This window comes from Nelumbo lutea, chromosome 2 (assembly GCF_056320005.1).
Source record: "Nelumbo lutea isolate HS-2025 chromosome 2, American lotus-T2T, whole genome shotgun sequence".
Lineage (NCBI taxonomy): Eukaryota > Viridiplantae > Streptophyta > Magnoliopsida > Proteales > Nelumbonaceae > Nelumbo > Nelumbo lutea.
The window spans coordinates 100,863,030-100,869,032 of NC_142685.1; positions in this window are offsets into that span (position 1 = coordinate 100,863,030).

The window sequence follows — 6,003 nt, forward strand, 5'->3', positions numbered from 1 at the left end:
TAAGGCGGTTTTTACTTTTTAGCCTTTTATGCGACGAACGCGATTTACGTGAATAGACCACTGGACCAGTCTAATCCTCTTCGTTTACTGACTATATTATCCAATCACAAAAAGCCACGTCATCTTAAATATTGGACTCTTCGGAAGAAAAGTAACGTGGTGTTTTCTGACTGGTTGAGTATTGCGAATAGAAATATTGGCGATTTCTAACTCCTGTAATGGGTGTCTTTGGTTTGAGGTGGGACCGTGGGAGTGAGCGTAGAATTATCAATTAGAGTGGTACAATGTGAATACACTTACAAATACAAATAAACTGTACCTAATTCAGTTCAAATCCAAACCAATCCAATCCAATCCATTAAAATGTAAATAAATATAAAAAATTTATAAAAATATATTAAAATAAAGAATGCTTAAAAATTATAAAAATATATTCTTTTGGCGTTGAAAAAGCGCTTTTGTAAAAGTGCTTTTATAAAAGCACTTTTGTGAAAGTGCTTTTATAAAAGACTTTTACAAAAGTGTTTTTACATTATGAAAGTACTTTGTAAAAGTGCTTTCATAAAAGTACTTTTCGTATAAGTACTTTCGTAGAAGTGTTTTTTATAAAAGTGATTGTAAAAATGCTTTTGCAAAAGTACTTTCGTAAAAGTGCTTTTATAAAAGTACTTTCGTAAGTGTTTTCGTAAAAATATTTTTATAAAATTACATTCATAAAAGTGCTTTCATAAAAATGCTTTTATAAAGTACTTCTATAAAAGTGCTTTTGTAAAGTACTCTTATAAAAGTTTTTTTGTAAAAGTGACTTCATTAAAGTGCTTTCATGTCAAAGTACTTTATAAAATTGCTTTCATAAAAGTACTTTTATTATAAAATTGCTTCTGTAAAAATGCTTTCATAAAAGTACTTTTGTAAAAATATTTTTGTAAGTGTTTTTATAAAATTACATTCATAAAAGTGCTTTCATAAAAGTGCTTTTATAAAGTACTTCTATAAAAGTGCTTTTGTAAAGTACTCTTATAAAAGTTTTTTTGTAAAAGTGATTTCATTAAAGTGCTTTCATGTCAAAGTACTTTATAAAATTGCTTTCATAAAAGTACTTTTATTATAAAATTGCTTCTGTAAAAATGCTTTCATAAAAGTACTTTTGTAAAAATATATTTTGTAAAAGTGTTTTCATAAAAGTGCTTTTGTAAAAGTGTTTTCGTATTTTGGCCTCATGATCGAATTATTGGAAATTTTGTTTAGGTCCAATTCATACCAATAAGAATATGGACCTGTTTATTTTGGATTGGTCCAATCCAATAATTATAATGGACCATCCAAATCCGATTTGATAAGGTTAGGATCAGATTGGATCCAATCCAAAATCGGTCGATTGACACCCCGAGAGTGAGGGCTCAACAAATGGATAAGTGCTTTTGTAAAAGTGTTTCCGTAAAAGTGCTTTCGTAAGTACTTTCATAAGTGATTTTATGCCGACTTCAATTTTGATCAGTTTTAAATTGGACAAGGGTTTGGCCTCATGATTGAATTATTGGAATTTTGGTTTAGGTCCAATTCATGCCAATAAGAATATGGACCTATTTATTTTGGATTGGTCCAATCCAATAATTATAATGGACCGTCCAAATCCGATTTGATAAGTTTGGATCGGATTGGATCCAATCCAAAACCGGTCAATTGATATCTCGAGGGTAAGGGCTCAACAAATGGATAAGTGCTTTTGTGAAAGCTTTTTCGTAAAAGTACTTTCGTAAAAGTACTTTCATAAGTGATTTTATGCCGACTTCAAATTTAATTGGTTTCAAATTAGACAAGGGTTTGGCCTCATGATCGAATTATTGGAAATTTGGTTTAGGTCCAATTCATACCAATAAGAATATAGACCTATTTATTTTGGATTGGTCCAATCCAATAATTGTAATGGACCGTCCAAATCCGATTTGATAAGGTTTGGATCGGATAGGATCTGACTCAAAACCGGTCGATTGACACCCTGAGAGTGAGGGCTCAACAAATGGATCAATTCTACCCCAAACCAATTGGAACCAACCAATTGGAACCAACCATTAACCCGTCCAAATCCGATTTAGGGGTTCTCACAGTTTGCTTAGTTGAAGCGGTAGTACCAGTTTTTTGAAAACCAATAACGAAAACCGAATTGAAGTCGATCTGTTAATTAGTATCAATTTGAATAGTTGGTTTTCAGTTTTTTTATTTGTATAAAATATATTATAAGTAAATATATAAATATATAACAAAAAATTAGAAATACTTATAAAATATTATATTATAAATAATAAATAATATGTTACATATTATAAATGTATATATTTGTATATATAATTCATATTAATTATTATTCATTTATAATATATAGATAATATAAAATATATGAAAAATATATAATATAAATAAATATTATATATATACCAACAGTTAGATTAACTGCCAGTTTTTTATATTGGTTAATTGAAACCGAAACCGAATTGACCGATTCGATTCACTGAAATTTTTGGTTCTATCTCATTGATTTGGTTTTTCAGTTTTTCTTACTCACCCCTATTTAGTTTTAATCGATTTTTGTGTAGGGTGTGATTTCAAATGCTTGGAACTAATGGTAAGATAATTGGACGAGCGTCGACTTTGGAAAGGAAATCGCAGTACCATGGTTGTATAGAAATTCAATTAGTGAAAACGAGTATGGCTGCAAATGGATTGGATTTGATAAGTAATGCAAGCAATTCAAATCCATTTCATGTTTTCAAGATTATGATTTGATTTTAAATTCGAATACCTTATTAGATATTTGATTTGAATCCAATTCGATTTGAATTATAATAAAAAAATGATGATATTATAATATAATATATTATAATATATAATATATAATTAGATAAATAATATAATATATAATATAATACTTCATAACTAACGGATTGGATTGGGGTATATTCGAATTTGATCTGTTAACTAATTAAACATGATTAACGGAGGTATCCAAATCCCCTTTTAACAGTTTGAGTTCAAAGTCAAATCGGATCTGTTTTGATTTATTTACAGCCATAACAACGAACATGCCACTGTTCAAAATAAACTCAACACATCACATCAGTTGCATTTTTATTTAAACAATGGCATTTTGCATTTGATTAGAGGGCCATTGATTTGTTCTACCACAACCATTGCAGGTATTGTTTTCTCCCAAAAAAAGGGAGAGGTTCATGGGTCATAGATTAAACCCGATCGAATTAAAATATATATATATTGAAAATGTATAATTGTATTCTGTTGTAATATTTTTTTATTTTAGTTTCAATTTATTTATATTAAAAAAAAGATTTAAAGCTAAAAAAGGCCTTTTTTTTTTTGCAAAAATAGAATCATCTAGATCCACCATTGAATCTATCTGATCCTAATCTAATGTCCTTGACCAATCTCCAACCATACTCTTACCATCAAATCAAATCCGACCATGAGACTTAAAACCTTAAAATACTTGTTCAAATCAAGATCTCACCCTCCATCCACTAAGGATTCTGTTTCAATAATTTCAATTATCCAATGCGTTAAAAGCAGAAAATTGTTCAACCACATCTCACCAATCACATTAAACCCTACATTTAAGCCAAAAAGCACATGCTTAGCCAACTTACCAAATTTCATGACAAAACTATTTGTTTGATCCATAAACAATATGAGATTCTATTACGATACCATACATTGACCGACCCAATGTGACAATCATCAAATTTCCCATTCTACCCATCTGGTAAAAAGACTATTATATTCCTTTAAACGCCAAACAGCTTCCAACACCTGTCCATAAAATTTCATTATTGATCTCCACCATTTAGCATTCCATCAAACTTACATTCCATTCTAAGCTTTCTCACTGGCCTAAACCTTCAAGCCCCAAATCTACCCTCCAGCCTGACTTTGGATTGGACCTATCAAACGCCGCCAATAAAGTACTCCACACATCTCAACATACCCACCTACCAAACACCATTTAGCCTTCCATCAAACCAAAATCTCACTATGGGTTTTCTCACTAGCTGGAGCATCCGCTCTTTAAATCCCTTTGATCAAGGCACAGTTCTGCCAATCAGACTCTTCAATTGCCCACCACATTCAATTTCACTCAACAAAACACCTTTAGTTACCATCTAATCAGAAAAGATGGCCCATTCCTTTGAGACCACATTGAACCCTCAAACCCCATTTCCACCATCATAAAAATTCACCTCAAAATCTTTAACCCTTTGGAATCTCATTTGATCATTGCCTTATAAAATTACCAAATAATTTCAAAATAATCCCCAAAATAACCACAAACCCTACTATTTAAACTCCTCAAAGTTTTATATTTTAGGGGATTTTTAAAAAAAAAAACTTCTCGCATTCTCTCTCTCTCTTCCCCTTCATTTTCTTCTTTTCTCCTTCCTTTTCCTTCATCCACCCCCTATTTTTCTGTATCCATCAAAATCAATGACTAAACTTGCCATTCCCTCCATTAATCCCTCACTCTTATCTTCTTTGTTACTTTTTTATACCCTTCTTCTTCTTCTTCTTCCTTTTTTCTTCTTATCCCTCCTTCCTTGCTCTTTTTCCCCATTCACCAGGCAATTCTTTGTTTCAGCTTCCCTCTTGTAGCCAAACAAAAACCTAAGATTGCAGTGGTCTTTGGTATCTATCACCTGTATTAGCCACAAGATTGCTCTTAGTCTTCATTGTGCTCACTAAGAGCAACTTAACATCCCACTAGCTTTAGCATATTTTCTACTCGACCTTATCGAACTGAATAGCTCATTCGAGTCATTCGTTAATGTTAAGTGTTTGTTCACAACTCCATATCAAGTTTCACCTCTCAGCTTATATAAACTGTTTGGACCTTCTTACTCTTGGCTTGAATTGCAATTATGCAGCATAAGATGGAGGTTCTAGAACTATCAATCCTCTATGTGGTGTCTTACATAATCAAAACACCCTGGTAGTATGTACAAGTTGATGTTGTATTCTAGTATGTATTCTTATATAGTTCTATATTATGTACATCATGGAGCTACCTACTAATAGTTGCAACTGGGTGCCCTATCTCATGTGTTGCATATTTAACGGATCATGTACCCCATCTCGTACCACTCTATACCCAACAAGGATGGAAATGCCATCCCCATTCCTGCTCCCACGACAATTGGGGATCCCTAAATTTTCCTTGACCCTCCTCGACCATTGCTAGCTATAGTAAGTATGTAAAGATGTAAAATATTGATTTTTTTTTTGATATATGAAAATGATTGAAACTATATATGTGTGTATGAATAATTAAAAAACATATGAACTAATATGTTAGTGATAAATGGGTAAAGACGTAAAGGATTGAAACTTTTGATAGGTTGTAGTCATAGTGAATCTATTGCCAATATAGATCTTTGTGGAAACACAAGGCTTATAAGAAATGTGAATTCATAAATAACTATACTCAATGTTTAAAGTATTAGAAACTCAGTGTGTATTAGAAAGATAATTTTAAGAAACTATTGATACATGTCTTAAATATATATGCATATTAATTAGAGAAAAATCGAGATAAACATGCAAACACTATATATACTTCAATAAATCTTTAAAATATATCAATAACACTAAATACAAGGCCTCAATAAGATATGTATACATAAAAATCATGTACATAAACCTTGAATGAGATCTTTGAACCATGCGCTCAACTATTGAGACACACATCCATGGAATGTTTACCTTGCCTTGAATAATGTTGATGACGAGAAGAGAATCACCTTCGATGATGACATTTTTTGAGTGAACATGTGCTCCAGAATTTTGAGCCTCCAAGGCCGCCCACATCTCAACAACTGTGATTGTCGTCATGCCAATCCTTCTCAATTTCGCCTTTATAGTTTTTCCTCCCACATCTCTCATGATGCATCCATAGGCACATATGCCATTTGATTTGGTCGATGCATCAAATTTAATTTT